Below are 17,309 nucleotides of genomic sequence, written 5' to 3'. Positions count from 1 at the left end.
CAGACTTGGGAATCTTTTGGGATCTGGCCAGCTGTGGTGCTTGCATATACCAGCTATTACCTCCTGCTGAATTATGGGGAGAGGTCGTTAACGCTGAAATGGCTGTTCCTGTGTATACCCTTACGCAACCCCTGGCTTTACATCGGAGCTGAAACAGAAAATTTCCCTATGGCAGGGTTATCCCATCTAAGCATTCTGCAAGTGACTTGCAGTTGTTTTTAATGTGGAATAATAAGCAAGGCTGGATTTGATAACACTGCACCAGAGCGGTGGCCCAACTTGTCTAGGTTTTGTCCCTTTTATTGACCAGTACCACCCCCTTCCAAGAAAACTGGTTTGACGGGCACGGTCTACAGGCCCAGGCCATGGTACAGTTCAAGGAGCAGGGATTGAAGGGACTGAGCAGGTAGGTTCTTGCCTGTACTTTGTACACAGAGATGAGAAGGAAATGGTCTCTCACACTAGGCTTACCATCTAAGTGAAAGCTAAGTGTAGGTAAGAGGTGGGCCTTTGGATTAATTCATAAATTCCACAGTGAATATCCCCTCTTGTTTGTTTGTGTATTACTGTAGTGCCTGCAGGCTCTGACCAAGCTCAGAGATACATACTGTACAAACACACACTGAATGACAGCTCCTGGTGTGCTGCACTTATCTAACTAGTGATATAAAGCACAGAAGGAGAACAGCGTCTCAGAGTTGCTCATACAGCTGGTCAGCGACAAAGCCCAAAGGAAGATGCTCACTGTGGTGCCAGCCTGGATTCCTCGATCTTTTTTCCCCGCCTTCCCACATCTCCAAAATACGGAATTGTAGAAATGCCAGAGAACCAAGACCCAGGAGATATTAAACAGCAGTGGCAAAACACTATAGCAGGCAGAAACAAACAAAGCATCTACTTGGCAGTATGTGGAAAATACTAAGGCTCCTTTCTTTAAAACATAGACGAAAAAGCTAAAGAATTCAACTGGATCCTTTAATATAAAAAGCTTCCTTCTGTTAGGACTTGCCAAATACGGGGATTTAGGAACACTTCTGAGCTCTGTAATCTGAGTATCCTTGAAGATCATGTCATGGCTTTGGGCTGGGCTAAGACCAAAGTCCACCCAGCCTCCTATTTCTCTTTGACTCAGTGGGGAATAAACCTGTGTTGGCAGTAGGGACGTCCCTCACTGTGACGCCCACCTGAAGTGATTTAAACACTGACCCAGTGATTTCTACCAAACCAATGCAAGACTCTGCCTGGCTTGTAACAGCCTGAAGAAGAGAAGGCTGCGAGGGGACCTAATAAATGCTTATAAATATCTGAAGGGTGGGTGTCAGGAGGAGGGGGCCAAGCTCTTTTCAGTGGTGCCCAGCGACAGGACAAGGGGCAATGGGCACAAACTGAGGCACAGGAAGTTCCATCTGAACATGAGGAAGAACTTCTTCCCTCTGAGGGTGACGGAGCCCTGGCCCAGGCTGCCCAGGGAGGTTGTGGAGTCTCCTTCTCTGGAGATATTCCAGCCCCGCCTGGATGCGGTGCTGTGCAGCCTGCTCTGGGTGACCCTGCTTGGGCAGGGGGTTGGGCTGGGTGACCCACAGAGGTCCCTTCCAACCCCTACTATTCTGTGATTCTGTGATTCTGTAACTACATTTGGTGTGCCCCACAAATGTCTACCCTTAATTTTTTTTTTATTTCTGCCTCAAAAATTTGGGGCATGGAGTACTATAAGTAGATTCACTATGTATAATTTTCTAATATGTTCCTGTGGAGTAATACAGTATTCTAATGAATTGCGTGCTTTCTGTGTGTGAGTATTGAGCTAGTGCTACGCTTTCCATGTTGCTCCCTACCAGTGACTGCAGTTTAGTGCCTAGTGAAGAGCTTCTCGGGCAATATGCAATGCAAATCTCTACAGTTCATGTCAAACTATATTAAATTTAAGTGCAGTTTTCCTACACTAAAACTCACTGCCCTTTGTCTTGTTGCTTAAATAAAATGAATAATCTTTACTTGCATAAGACCTCTGTGGTTTGGAAACAAAGCAGTCATGATGTTTGGAATTCAAAAGCAAGACCAAACCAGTTGTTCAAGTACAGAAAAAACTACATCTTTTTTCCTAGAGAGACCTGAATGACTGAAGAGGGGAGATTTCATTTCGAAAGGAGGCTAGGGAGAAGACTTTCTCACCAGAGCCTGAATTTCTGGCAAACATGTCATTCCTCTGCTTATTTATCATCTACCCTTCATAAATGTCAAGTGTAATAACAAAAGGTTTTAATAAACCTGTCAGAATTGTTTCATGTCAGATTGAGTGAAAAGGTTATGTGTAATAATAAAAACAAGACCTAAAACAATACTAAATACAACTTCAGGAGGAGCCCTGATCTATCCATCTCTCCTGAGAACTTAGCGCTTCACTGCTGCATCGGTTAGAAAAATAAATTCTTTTGTAACATGCATTAAAACCTACATCAGAATCACATGCACACAATACCTAGTAGAAACAGGAGGTTTTTAAGCTCGTCATTTCAGTACTGATGACTCAATTGGGAGAGACGATGACAAACTCCCTTTCTGAGATATGTCAGATAACGAGAAATATCATGGCACCTCTGTGCTCTCTGAAACTGTTATTATTTTTTTTTTTTTTAGGCCAACAAGGGTGAGAATAGGTTTTTGGTTTTTTTTTTGGACCCAGTTCAGGAAAGTCAAGTACTTGCCTCACTGCTTGACTTTAACTGGGTGCGTGCAATTTGTTGCTACTTATTAAAAGCACAGAGTACATCTTATCACTGAGTGAGCTGCTGTCCTCCCACGCTTCCTCCAATGCATTTAATTCTCTCCTTTCCTTCTGCCTGCATAATCATTCCGTTACAATTGCTTGGGAAAGAAGTAATTGGTTTCAAATGTTCCTGGTTGACCAGTTTCTATTTGAATACTCAGTTGGGGACCCTGTGTTCTCACCGGAGTGTCTGATGTTGCCTGTATTAGTGATGGTTCCCTGAGTGCTCATCTTAAAGACTTCCTTCTCGCCACGTTACTGTTTTTGCTTGACCTTGCACAGGCACATTCATTAGAGGATGTTGTTGTTAAGATCTTCTTAACTGAATTACGATAATAATGTATACAGACTGCCCAGCTCAGATCAGCCATTAGCTGGTATAATTACTGCTCTTGTCCATTTTACTGCTATTTGATGATTTGTATTATGTTCATTCCCAGCAGCACAAAATACGTGGCCCCAATGCACTGCATGCTGAATGTGTGTCTCCACAAGGTCTGTGGAGGCAAGACGCTTCTATTAACTAAACAGACAAAAGAAACTGTGGGTCAAAGGGATGAATGTGGGCAGCAATGTGTCTGAGACTCCGCAGTTTCAATGGCAGAACTGGGAATAGTCAGCTTAGCATTTAGGATATCGAGTTCCTTCCATTAGCAGCAGAATTCCTTTACCCTGCTGAGCGGTAGCAGCTGGTCAGCTGGCTTAGGAGCCGTGTGTGTGATGTACCCATACCTGTGCAGCGCGTAGAAATGGGGTGTGAAGAGCCATTCAGAAATGTGGATTTTCTAAGTCTCTTTCACTGTTGAGAAAGAAGTTGCTGCTTGTGCTATCTTGCTAATTCTGTGTTGTTCTATCAGATTTCCATTCACATTCTTATGCCCTGCTCCTCAGAAAAAGAAATATTTCTGCATGTGGGGCAGCTGACCTATTTCACATGGCACTGTTCCCCGTGCAGTGGCACATACTGAAGCATACCAAAACGTGAAGTGAAACTCTGAAGTCATCAACCTGCTGACGGTGACTGCTTTCACCAAAAAAAACCTTTTAGGTTTGGCTGTCCATGTAATGTATGCGTGTTTGATTCCTGTGCTTGTTAGTGATGTAAAGGTGGGGTTTTGTTCCATTGAAAAGGGAAGAAATGTTTATTAAAAAATAAATCTACTGATTTCTATTAATAAGATATTTTCTCATTCCTAAGCAGTTCCAAATGAGCGTGGGTTTTTTTTCCCCACCCCCTCAGGGCCCTAGCAAAAAATGAAGCCCAAGAGTCTAACTAGCAGAGACTGATGTATTGTTATCTATTTCTTCTTCTCCTTTCTTTACAGCTGTTTAACATTGGCTCTTCATGTTTGATCAAAGATTCACGTACAACTCAGGTTACTCTACTTTAGCAGTCTAGTGATCAGCAACTGCCTTCTGGGACAACCGAATTCGAACATGTCATGCATACTAGTAGCGTATTGATAACTTCCCAGTGACGGGATTCATTAAATATTTAAAGAGCAAAATGTTTTAGGTCAGGTATACGCCGACAGTAACTAGCTACTGTGCTGTAAATTGGAAGAATGATTACGGTACCAATCAAAGGCAATGAGCATCTTCATGTAGGCTGCGAATCCTTTTCTGCCCCAAGTCTCTGCATCTAATTTAGGTGTTCTGATTCTTGAATACAACCCTAGCTGCAATGCCAGGATAAGCTCATTGGATTAAACCTTAATAGTCCTGTAAGTTCATAGTTGCTCATTCAGGAACTGTACTAGGCTTTTCCTTCCACTGATGTATGTTGGATATTAAAAGGAGGGATTTGTGGTGCAAGCTGTGACAGCTTTAATTTACTACAAATACTCCTTATTTGTGAACTCTGGTGGTGGAGGTCATAGCAGTGTAAAATGTCCCGCACAGATCCTCTGCAGTCTGACTTTCACCTTAAGCCTATGAAATTAAATGGGACTTTGTTGCTTCATAGTTAGTCTGCCCTCTGTTTAGTAGACAAGGATGCACGTGAGCATCTCTGAATGAAAAACAAAGATCAATTTTGTTATATCCAAAATGTATCTAATAGGTTAAACTCTGAGGTGCAAAACTTGAGTAGGAAGCTGAAATCTGGCTCTGGAACAGATGCAGCACAACAACAAAATAAGAGGCTTTAATAATGACATGAGTTTGAAATGAAAGGATTAGTTTGTTTTGCAAGAAAAGCTAAGGGAAAGAAGTAGCATGGAACAAAACAAAATAATTTTGGGGGTGGCAAAAAAACCCCAAAGCTGTCTGGAGAAGAGGATTTCTGAAGTTCAGCAAGGGCTCTGAAAATTAAGGTGGTAGTTTGAATATGGTGAGATATCATGGGGGATGGAGAACTGAGTCTGTCCTGTAGACTTATATTGCCTTCATTTTCTTGATGTGCTGGATGAAAGCTAGGCATGAAAAAGGAGAAGTATAAAATAGAGATAATAAGGGAAATTAGGGGGATTTAATGAAGACTGTTTCAGTAATTCTTTTGCTCCCCTTGTTTATTACTGAATATTTAGGGGTTCCCATGATGGCTCAAGGATTTGATACCTAATACTAACGGCACACGGTTTACTTCCTTAAGTGACGACGCTAAAGGAGTTTTATTTGGGGCTTTGTCTCTTCTGCTAAGGGTATGTTGGCTTCCGTTGGCATTACTCAGGGAATGGCAAAGATTTTCCTTTGTTTACAAAGATTATGCTGGGATTGTTATCCCTATCGCTTAGTACATGCAGAGGGACTCCTTGGATTTTAACCTGGTCAAGATCTATTACACAGCTGTCACTCATCACAATCCTAGTGCCTATTTACACGGCAGAGTCGCAGCAGAAGCGTGCAGCCAGGCATTGTTTGTGGTCGCTCCAATTTTGAACTTTCTTCTTGTGTGAAGAGCAGTAGTTGCAGGGTTTCTCGGTGATTCATGCTCAGGCATTTTTCATCTGGGAACTCTTAAGAATTGTTTTAGCACTGTCGCACCTCTCTGATTCATTTTTCTCTGGGAAGTCATTTCTAGAAGGCCAAATTGCTGGGCAGAGACTTATTAGGAGAAGAGGGGTGCTAGTGATGAAAGAAATAGTAACATTTGTTTCCTGATATAGATAGTGCTTTAACTGTAATTCTTAGTGATAGACCAATTTCAAATTCTGTTATCTTCTAATTCTCTAGGGGATGAGGGATCCAGTTCTGTAAAACATAGCAGGTATGTGGTATCTTTATTACATGTTATTTAAGTTTTCTCACTGCTCTAGGAGTTCAGTGAACTGCAGTTTAAAGTTTTCCAGTCGGGTTTACATCTGCTAGGTACTCCGTGAGAGCATGACAGACAAGCTGTGGTTGTGCACCAAAAGACTGCTTGGTGGTTTAGACACGACAGGAATTTTATTGCTGAAATTTGTTTTCTCTGGAATGTATGTCCAGAAAAGAATTTGCTAGAGGGAGAAGGCGCCATAGCTATTCCATTTGTAGTCTGACCAAAAATTATGAAATATGTGGGGCCCTATTGTGTATTGAACTCCTTTCGACGGAGAAAGTGTTCAAAGAAGAAATAGACTTCTATGATGTAATTACTTCTATTTGACCCCAGAGTTATGAAGCTCACTGGCTTCATCCTTGTTTAATTTAGTTGTGGCAAAAAGAGATCACATAGACGTTATTCCCATTTTTATCAAGGCTTTTATTCTGATAGAGAATCTTACTGACTTTTTGTAATGCTGAAATGGAATAAAAGAGTCTCAGTAGAAATGAATGTTGACGCTTTGGTAATGTATGTTCCTGCTACATGTTGTAAAGAAGGTATATGTATTTTTTAGGGTTCTTTTTATTAGCAATAAAGGTTATACACAAGCAGTAGTTGAGTAGAAAACTGGAAGCACAGATTTTTGACATAACTGTCTATGACTTCATACTCGTTGTGAACACTTGGAGTGCAGCAATCCAGTGTTGGCTTTTTTATCAGTTGAAATTAATCCTTTGTCATTATAAGTATTGGCAACTTGCATGCAGTAAAAGCTAATGATTCCCAAATATTAAAATTTAGGTAACAAATAGGAAAATTTCTTGCTGTGGTTTAAATTCTAGTCCATGCTCTAGTCATTATTGACCTGGAGAGTGACACTGTTCTTAGTTAGGTCATTGGTGCACCTTGGACACTTTGTCTTGGTGCCAGTTCTTTTGAAAATGCAGGTGCTCAATCAGATCCTTAAATAGAAAATCTGCTGAATATCCGGAAGAATCTGGTTTTATCATTAACAGAAGTGGTATAGCTAAACCATGCTTTTTAAATTCCAACAAATCTTTAATCTCTTACCTTCTTTTGACCTCCTAGGAAAACTGATCGAGGGATTCTATAGTAATGCTATTGCAGCTGATAATTTAAGAGAATGTCTTTATTTTCTGTGGAGCCTACTGCTGACAATATTCCGAACAGATGGCCCTGTGGTTCAGATCAATAGATATTTTCTTCTAGTGCTGATTTAGCTTTGACTGGAAAGGAAAGCAATTAAGTCAGGCATGGAGAATTTGTAAATGTGCATATATGTATTCATGGAGATGGCAGTTAGATGACCCACTTTTCATGATAGTATTGAAATAGTAACATGTTTCAAGTAAATATCAAATGCCATCCAAACAGTTGCCATAGTAATCATAGAAGAAATGTAATTTCAGTCAATCAAATGAATATTCAGTTGATCCAGTTAATTTCCACAAAGGTATTGTACACTCATTTCATACCAGTATTTGATGATATTCAAGCACAGATTTTCCTACAGTTGGCCAACAATTTTTTTCCTCCTTATTTAAAGCATTTTTTTGTGAAAATACCATTGGTGAACGTTGGCCGATCGCACTGTCACTTAAAGACAGTGTTCAATATTTATTAGTTTTCTAGATCTTTATGAAGATAGATATCCAAGTCTGTGGGAAGAGAAGTCTCTAAGAACCCTGCTTAGGGAAGAGTTGTAGCCTGACCTCATTTCTTTGGCGGAAAGCAACGGCACAGGACTCAATTTGCAGTTGAGCATCTCGTTTCTAATGCTTGAGAACACTGTCATGTACAGATAAATGGTCAAATTCTAATTGATTTGGTCAAGATTTCCCTGGAAACTTCCTGTATAATCTTGGCTAGGCTTCTGCTTTTAAGCCTGAATATTCATCTTCCTTGTGAAATGCATAGCTCACACACACTACGAGGATTTAAATATTCGCTGTTGAGGATAAACACAGTGCTTGCAAGCAGTATGTGTTACAAGATGGCAAGAAGATGGATCTGCCTTCTGTGGAGCTTTTGCTCTCCCCGGCCACCCAAATCTTTCCTGGCCATTATTCCATTATTACAGGGTGATAATGAACAAGGTGTTTGGCCAGCATTGTGTTATTCCACAGTGCTGGTGTCGACCATTGACACCTCTGCATTTTTCCTCCCATCCTATTTAAAGATCTTAAGCATCCAAAACTGTTAACCCAACCAGCATCTATTACCAAAGCTTCACAGAAAACCAAGTGAAATGGAGTGGCCGTGTTCAGTTATATGTTTATTTCAGAAGGAGAAAAAAAAAATTATGGTTCTTCCAGTATAGTTTTTAACACAATTTGTCCAAAATGTGGTGCTCTTTTATGCTGGTTGTTCCATTGTCTTGATTATTCTGGTCCATGTAAAAGGATGAACTTCCTTAGAGCCTAAAAGAAAATAAAATTCAAGTCTGATGTCAGCCAGAGTCTGTTAGTCAATGGACTGTTCACAAAGCTCTTTTGCAACAACGAATAATGTATACATTTTTAAGGGCAAAGGGGTTTGTATTTGTGGAATTAAAGCAGTAGGCTACAACTATTGCAATTAGAGCCTAAAGTCAAGGTCTTGCTTTTTCCAGGTTCTGCAGCAGTGTTCAGTAGTTCAGGGTTATGCAAATCATCACCGGGTCTTGGCTTGCATTTGCGTTAAGCCAGTAGAAAACAGTAATAAGTATGGGACTGGATTCAGTTGGGGGGCTTTTTTTTGTCACCTTTTTTTTGATAGAAAAGCTCATGGAGCTTTAGAACAAGAAGCTGTGTTATATTGAAACACATTTGGCAGCACTTTGGCTTTCTCTTATGCACTTCCAGATTGCTAAAAGGGCCAAGTGGATCCTGGTACAGCCCTGGTCCTGTAATTGTCTCAGATGCTCATGAACCCATGCCTGTGGAGCTGATGATTACATTCCCGCTGCATTACTTCAGTTTTTTAGTGTTGCTTATGTTTATAAGCACCGAGCGACTGTTGAGTAGTCTTACCTTGCCTGAAAGACCAGAAATGTAGGTCTTAGTGAAATATAAAGAAAGATAATTCAGGAACTCCAGCAGACTGCCAGATCTTTCCTTGAGAAGTAACAGCTGGGAGGTAGGACCACTTTGAGGGGTGTCCCTGAAGATGCAAGAAGGGATAAAGAGGTGCTGTTAACTGGAGAAAGTAATAAGTTATTTTTTTTTCTTTTCACTTTGGGTGTTGAGAAAGGCACAGGCTTGCTGGAAGTATCACTATGTGTTACTATACTCCTTTAAAAACAGTGGATTTTGTTGACGGTTGCTACTAATGATAAATATTTATTTCCACTTTAAAAAGGAATGCCATTGCTCCTGTCTTCAGAATGTCCTTGAGTACATTTTTAGTGTGACTTTAATCAAATATCATTTTAACTCTAGTCCTATTCTGCAAATCTCTAGTGAAATTCTATTAATTTTCAATTAAACTTCAAGTAAACCAATTAGCATTTTCATTTCTATAGAGCAACAAAGGCAGAATCTGTAATGAGTCTATCCAGTTGTTCACGGAGGAATAAATGGTCTGGATAGATTTCTCCAGTGTATCTTTCTGTGAAACTTTTTCAAGTATATTACCTTTGTCATTTTCTTCTCTGCTTTAGGCTCCAAATTGGATTCCTTATGGTATACAAAACTGTATTCAGCCACTTCTTTCCCTAAGCTGTATTCCAGTATTCTTTCTGTCTTTACGGCAAGGATTTAATATTGCACTAGTGTGTTTTTACCAGCATCAGAATGGTGTCTAGCTGAGGCAGGTACTGTAAAACCCTTCTTGTCCTGAACAACTTCAGGACCTCAGTTTGACAGAGGGCAGGAGAAGGAATTTTATCTTTACATTCTAAATATGTGAATAGAAGTGTCTGAATTATCACAGCTGGAAACAGACTCAGACCCAGATCATTTCTGTCTTCATCCAGTATTTCATCCTCTCTTCCGCTTTCTCTTATTGCTGCCTCCTCCTCACAGACAGACGTGATCCTTGCCCTGAAGAGCTTCATTATAAAGAATATATAGTCCCTGAGAGGGAATCCTGGAGTTCTTCCAGGGTGGGTACGATATCATAAACTTTCATCATTACTTCAAGCTTGCAGCTGTCTGTAGTGGTCTGCCTCTCCTTTAATGTTGTGCTAATCTAATTGCTGGGTGTTACAGTCCTCTACCTTTGCTAGTGCCAGCTCCAGTGCTTCTCTGACCCTGGGTAGAGTTGTCGGAGGTCAGCAAGCTTAGCAGAAAGCTAATTGCTGTTTTTGGTTGGGTTAATTTTGTGCCAGGTTAGCTGTATGACATGGACCCACTTAAGCTGCCACGGAACTGCAGCTCAAATCAGTATTGTAGCCAAGCTGTAGTTATGCGCGTCTCTTCCAATATCCTTGAAACTTGAAAGTGTGAGACGCACTCATCCTGGCTAAGTTTCATACGGACCATAAACACTTGAGTCAGGAAGCTGGTCTGCTGAGGTTCCCTCTGTAGTTGAGATAGGACTGTGCTCTCTAAGGGACGCTTAGAGCACCTCAGGTAGCACCTACTGCAAAATCCTAATGACAGACCTGGTTTCACTGAGTGAAGAGGATATCCAGGGGGCCCAGCCACCTAATTCAAATAATAAAGTTATTTCTGCTTGCAGCAAAGAGATTTAGCTCAACCCAATATAAACCAGACAGCCCTGGGCTTGCAGAAGCATGAGCAGCTCTGTCCTCTAGCCATGACCACAGAAAAGCAGCCTGTCCCTCGCACAGCTGGCACGAGTTAAGCCAGTGATATGCCAAACACATTAATTTCTGGCCCTGGCTTCGAGGATGTTTTAGTTTTAGAGGAAACAGACCAAAGGTTTTGCTTTTAACCAAAACCAGTCTCTGTCTCTGTTAAACCCTCCCCTTGGTGATGTCTGCAGTGGTGTTCTGCCTTCCTGCCGCAGCCAGAGCGTCCTCCATCTGCAGGGCCCTGCTCTTTTTCAGGAGCCCCCTCACAGAGATGATTTTTGGCTTGGGTTTTCCCCTTCTGCTGACTGTAGGAAGAACACTCTCCGTGCTGTGGTCCTCTTTGCCAGACCACGGTGCCCACAGGTTGCCCTCACCTCAGAGCACCAACATTTGCTTGTAAACACCTTCCTCTGTGTTTGTATTATTTTCCTGGTTATATGAACAAAGCGGTTTCCCCAGCTGTCAGAAAAGTGTGAGTACATAACATAGACTTTGGTAATAAAGCTGTTATCTCCAGCAGAAGCTGACACAGAACACTTTCCTCCATGATTTGGATGCTTCAAGCCAGTGTGCAGTGTTCAGAAGCAGCTGTGTCTCAAGACAAATCCCTAATTAAGGAACCTCTGACTGCTTTCCAAAGCATTCATGAGCTGGGAGGGGGTGAAGAAATAACGTTGGTAATGTTTTGACAAGCTTTACGAGTGCATGGCTGGAGCACCTCTGCTGTGTATCCGCTGCTTCAGCATGGCTGACCACCTTCCGTGAGATTTTTGCATCCACTGCTCGATGTAATGCCTGACTCTGTGCGTATTAATGTGGAACGAGGCTTATTCACCTGAAGAATGGATAAAAGGGTTAAGTTACCAGACTTAAGAATGGGGAAGCCTTGCAGCTGGAGCTGCTTGTAGCTGCGAGAGGAGCCCCGCTGGCAGCTGTGCGGGAGGCAGGCGCTGGCCCTGTGGGGAAGGCTGGCGGCGGGGCTGCTCTGGCTTCCCTCGGCCGTGGGGTTTCTGTTTGGCGAGGGGGGGTAAAACCCCTTTTCTGTGAGGAACCGCGGGGCCCGGCCGGGCTGTGCTCCGACCTCGGCGGGACAGCGGGCGGCAGCACCTCAACGGGAGAGCGGGAACCTGCGCGCGGCGCCGCCCGCAGCTGTCCGCCATTCCGGGTGTGGCAGGCGGGGGGCGCCAGCCCGCCGCAGCCGGCCCCGCCGCAGACAAAATGGAGTCCCGGCCTGCTTGGAGCCTCGACGCCGAGGAGCACATGGCTGCTCTGTGAGGAGGAGGTGGAGCCGGGGCGTGGGCACGCGAGGTGACGCTGGAGGAGAGGAGGAGGCAGAGATGGAGATAAGGGAGGGAGGCTCAAAGGGTGAGGTGCTGGAGGTGAAGCTGCGGTGTTTTCTCTGAGCGCTTGCTTAATTTTTGGTTGTCTTTATTTCTCAATACCACAACCGGTAATTAAAAGTTTATGGTAACTGACTCTAAATGAAGTGAAATTCCCCGACCTGAGACAGTTTTGCCTGTGAGAGTGGACATGAGTCCAAACATCAGAAGAAAAAGTGGTGCCAAATCCTCCTGTGGGATTTCGCTGTTTGCAGGTATAAAGAGAAAGTTTTGGAAAGCTCCTAAACAAGTCTCAGTGGGATGTGCAGGTTTTGAAGGCATTCAGCTCTTTAAAATTTTATTTGTGCTATGGAGAACCTAAATACTCATAAACAGCAAAATGATTGTGTCTCGGGAGAAGTGCCGCCCGTGTTTTGTTGAGGCAGGCCGTAATGGAAGGGAACGGCCTTTTCCTGACGCGGCGTTTGGCCCTTTCCCGTCACAGCCCCTGCAGACCAGCGGAGTAGCTAAAAGTGGCCGCCATAACTTACAGAAACAGGAGAAATCACATTAAAGTAGACAGAGCAAAGAATGGGTGTGTTTGGGCAAGAGGAGATTTTTACAATATTGTTTTGCTATTTAAGGAGAGAACAGTGGGGAGGAGGAAATCCAGACTTGCTGTTACTATTCTGAATAACATACTGAGGAATACAATGCAGCAAAGGTGTCATCCAGCCCAGAGGTTAGGCGAGTTACCGGAGGATGTGTTGGCCAGGTGGCTGTCTTGAAGCTTGAAAAGCAAAACCAGAGAGTAATGAAAACACTTTCTTGAGCCTTTCTGATATCCAAGGCAAAAGGATGCACCAAGATGTAAAGCGGCATGTGGCAGTAACGCATGCGCGCTGGTGTTGCGGAGATGTGACTGACTGCTAATGAGCCAAGAGTCACTGGATTATTCCATATGCTGCAAGAGAAAATCTTCCTGCTCAGCACCTATGCCCTGGGGCAGGCATCCAAATGACATGCGAGTGGGCAGCATGACAATTAGTGAGCTATTCCAGGCAGGTAATACATGCTGAGCATAATAAAATCAAATCCACATCTTAGAGGTTATGCGGGTCTTTCTGATGACTCCATTCCTGAGGTAGTATTTCGGTTCTAAGGTATCAATCAAATAACTTAAAAATTTCTTTCTGCTGTTATCAAAACTATCGAGTAACCTGATGAGACAAAAGGTAGAACATGTTGAGCTAAAGGTTGAGGTTTAATGGTACGCAGTTCTGTAACATTTCATGTTAGTTTTGCCCACATGTTTGTCTGAGTTCAGTCTCGCTGAAGCAAAAGACTCCAGACTTATATGCCACCATGAATGAGAGCAGCATCCTTTTTTTAAGAAGTTCCATGCAAATCCTGTTTCATTTGGACTTTTTTAACAGCAAAAAGGCCTATGCAAAGTTGTTAGTGGATTGACCTTATGTTTGACAGAAAACCGTTCTCAATTCTAAATTACTTTTGGGTCACATTTCTTCGTATGGTACAGGTTAAGCTTTAAAGAAGTTGGTTTTGGTTTTGTTTCTTTTTGTTTGTTTGCTTAGGATTTGTAAGCACTTAGGTCATTTCTGTGTGATAAGTCTTGGTTGTGAAGAACACAATGCTGTTTTCTATTTTTGAAAATCTAAAGCTTCCATTATTTTAATAACAATATAGTTTGTGATATTATGTTGTGTGATGTGAAAATAGGGAAATTGAGCATTATGTGGGAAAACTGGGACAATCCTAAGGTGTTCTCTTATACTTTCTTTGGGATTATATTCTAAGGGTGTGGAAGTAAATCTCTTTGGTTTGGATCTGAACAGTTATCACATCTAGGTGTGTTTCAGCGCTGCCCCTGAGGTCTTGATTCTCCTGACTCGTGTCTAGTGTGCTCATCTTTATTACAGCGGAGTTGGGGCAGACTGCTACGCTTTGGATGTAATAAGAATTCACGCTCATTTTGTCCTGCAGTAGGTGTTGGCAGAAGGTGCATCCCAGGAGAAGACTGGGCTCTGAGTGGCTTTTGCATTTTAGCAGTTGAGCCGACATGCCTTATGTCTTAGATTATCTATATAGTGAGGCATTTTAAAATGGTGGGCTTGAGCTCACTAACAGCATTATTGTGACCTCTGGTATTTGGAACTATTGATAATAATAATAATTCGGGAGTCGCTTTGTGGTCCCCTGATGAAAGTGAATGTGTAATTAGATATTTGAATTAATTATGTTGCGCTTGAGTTACCTGGGATGCCAAAAGGCTAAAGGAGTCCCCAGGGGCTCATGACAAGTTAGTGGCAGATCTGAAAATAAACCACAAATATCTTCATCTCCATGTGATTCTCTTTGCCACAGACAAAAATTGGTAATTGCTCTTACTTTTTTTTTTTTTAAGGAGGGGCAATGTGTTCCAAAATACAGGCTAGGCAAAATGCCAGGTGTTGAAGGAAGAACAACTTTGCATAAGCAATATTTGTTTTAGGTTGTATTTGTTTTAGGTTGTGTTTGCTTTAGGTTGTCCTCAGTGTTCTCCTGTCTGTCTCCCACAGACTGAGAGGGGATGCTTTTCAATGGAAAATGTATGGGGTGGTCAAAGAGCTGAAGAGCCTATGGAGAGCTCCATTTTCAGATTCTTCACTGAAGGTAAGTTGTATAAACACACTTCTGTAAATCAATTTAATTTATATAATTGAGGCGACCAATTAGAGAAAACAGCCTAGTGACAAACTATTGTAATTATAGAAAATCAGCCAGTCAACTAATTGAAGTAACAATCTATCAACAAAATTTATGTATTTAAACACCATGCTACATACAATAAATACAAGGATAAAGTCGGTATAATGTCGTCTTCCCTTTACAAAGGGAAAAAATAAGTGGAAGTCTGAATTTTTTAAGGCTCTGTTTTTGGAAGTTATGTAAAGGTAAGCTTGTGTCATACTTTTGTTGCTGCTTAAAGCAGTCAGCTGTAGGCAGAAACTCTTTGAATATTGGGTGAGCTCTTAGAACCGGTGAACTCTTTGGATAGCAATTTTTCCTTGCTTTGTGGTCCAGTAAGAATTCTTGTGACAGGAGTTTTAATAGGTTGTGACAAGTGTATCTCATGTTGGTATACAGTATTTTTCCCCAGATGTACTTGGAATACTATTTTCTGAGCAGCAGTAATCATAGTTAATTATTATTCAAATTGGTCTGTTATTAATTATTACTGTAATTGATAATTTTGAGTAAATAAGCTCTTAATTTGCATTCAGGCAGAATTTTTTGTGCTTATCCTTAACACAAGGAAAAATGAGTGGGAGCAGAGGTAGTTCTGCTTAGCTACAGTTATTTTTGACATAGTATATAATTACCTCTGTAATTCCATTTAGTACAGTGCTAATGCAGTAAATGAGACTAAGTATAAGCGTGGCTTATCTTGCACAAGTATTCTAACCTTCTGACGCAGTCATGGTAACTGGAATGTAAGAGATGGAGTTTCTACTCTTCCAGGCTTGTGCTGTATGCTACAAGTAGGCCCATCAAGAACATCATGGCCATTAGCACAATAAACAGAATTATTGATTTAAAGAAGGGTGGAAAAGTGAAGGAAGAACACTGCTACTTTGCATTTCTCTGTGGGAGTGCTGGGGAAGAAACACCCCTCGCTGTAATGTTAACAGAAAGTGTGACGCTAATAATGCTCCACGTAAACACTTTGCAGAAAGCTGACCGTATAAACAGCAGAGAAGTAAAAAAAAGCATGCGGCGACTTGTTCAGGTTCCCCACAGCTAGAATTTTTATCATCTTTACAAGACATACCAAGACATTATCAAAGGCAATGCCAAGACAGAGTCACCATGATAAAGCATTTACACATATGTTCTTTTCTTGAATAACAGTAAGAAGGAGAGAACAGATTATGAACTTCAAAGAGCTGCCTTTAAGCTAGGAATATTTATACCCACACAGTCAGAAAACTATTAGTCCCTTGCTAACACAGGAACAATCTTTGCTTGAGCCAAGTCTCTAAATGAAAGTCAGAGCAATTACCAGCTTTGAAGTTTTGCTTTGAGTCTTGGCAATTAGACGGTTGGGGTGGCGCTGATGTCAGGAGTCATTGATGCAGTTAATGCATGCATGCGTGCAGCAGTTGTTTCAGATTCTGCGATTCCGTTGGTACGTTTGCTTTACTGTGTAGTTGCATGTGTCATAGCTACAAGCACCAATAACAGGTTATTTTGAAAGATTTTAGAGAAGGCCAGGTAAAGTGAAGTGGTTCATCGCCTAGGTGTGTCTCATTCTTCTTTAGGAAATGGCCATTAAATGAAGGAAAGTTAGCGGTGTCCCTGCTTGCTGCGGGGGGGTTGGACTGCATGACCTCTAGGGGTCCCTTCCGACCCAAAACTTTCTGTGATTCTATAAATAGGAGGCTAGGATAGAAGATGTCATTCTTCTTTCACCAAAGGAGAGTAGTTAGGAGGAATTCAGTAGATAGCTGGGACTAGGGCAGCAGGGGATCGGATCAGAGGTGTGAGGATAGCTCCAGATTGTTGTTCACCCCAGCCAATGTGTACAGTCGGTGCCTTTGGAGTCTTTAAAAATCAGAAAAGAAGTGTAAGGGGTTTTTTTGCTTTGTCTATTTTTTTTTTAGTTTTGCATGCCTGAGGTATTATGCATTGAGAATGTAGTCGGTAGGCCAGTCCATTCTAGGTGTTTTATAGGGTAATGTATCTTGCCCTGTGATTTGGCAAGAAGCAGGTTAAATATATTCAGAATGCTGTCTAGTAAGCAGCTTTGCTCATGGCTTCAAAGTGGCATGGTTGTTTTTTGGAGGGAAGTGACGCTGGCAGGGGGGGTGGAGGTGAGTTAATTTTCGTCATTGAATGCCTGTTTGAATATGCTAGAAGGTGTCCATTTTCAGGCAGGATTTTTTCTGTAATTCTGCAAGCATTTGTGCAAAGCAAAAACTATCAAAATGTAATCCCCTCAGGAACTGGAAACCAAAGTAAAACGTGGCATTCTTTGATTAACTTTTTCGATGGAAACAGAATTAGGCCACTGCCCAACACTTTTGCGTATGATTTTATTTAAGACTTCTGAGCTAATTTAACTGACCTTATTCAGTATCTCATTTCATAAGCAGTTCCATTTGAATCAGTAGTAGTGTGTGGGCATTATGAATTTTTTCTGATACATTTCTTAGTTCT

The 17,309-nt window shown here is 41.8% G+C and overlaps 1 protein-coding gene across 1 annotated transcript in view; it reads left to right on the top strand.

The window, feature by feature from the left end:
- The window catches only part of LRRTM4 (leucine rich repeat transmembrane neuronal 4), a 679,501-nt gene that overhangs the window by 184,922 nt on the left and 477,270 nt on the right, over nucleotides 1-17,309 (top strand). Inside the window, exon 4 of the mRNA XM_075444811.1 lies at nucleotides 14,669-14,762. The gene's annotated coding sequence lies outside the window, so the exon portion shown is untranslated. The remainder of the gene's footprint in view (nucleotides 1-14,668; nucleotides 14,763-17,309) is intronic.

Source organism: Opisthocomus hoazin, chromosome 28 (assembly GCF_030867145.1).
Source record: "Opisthocomus hoazin isolate bOpiHoa1 chromosome 28, bOpiHoa1.hap1, whole genome shotgun sequence".
NCBI classification, from domain to species: Eukaryota; Metazoa; Chordata; class Aves; order Opisthocomiformes; family Opisthocomidae; genus Opisthocomus; species Opisthocomus hoazin.
The sequence above is the reverse complement of the archived record's forward strand: the minus strand, read 5'-3'. Positions and strand labels throughout refer to the sequence as shown.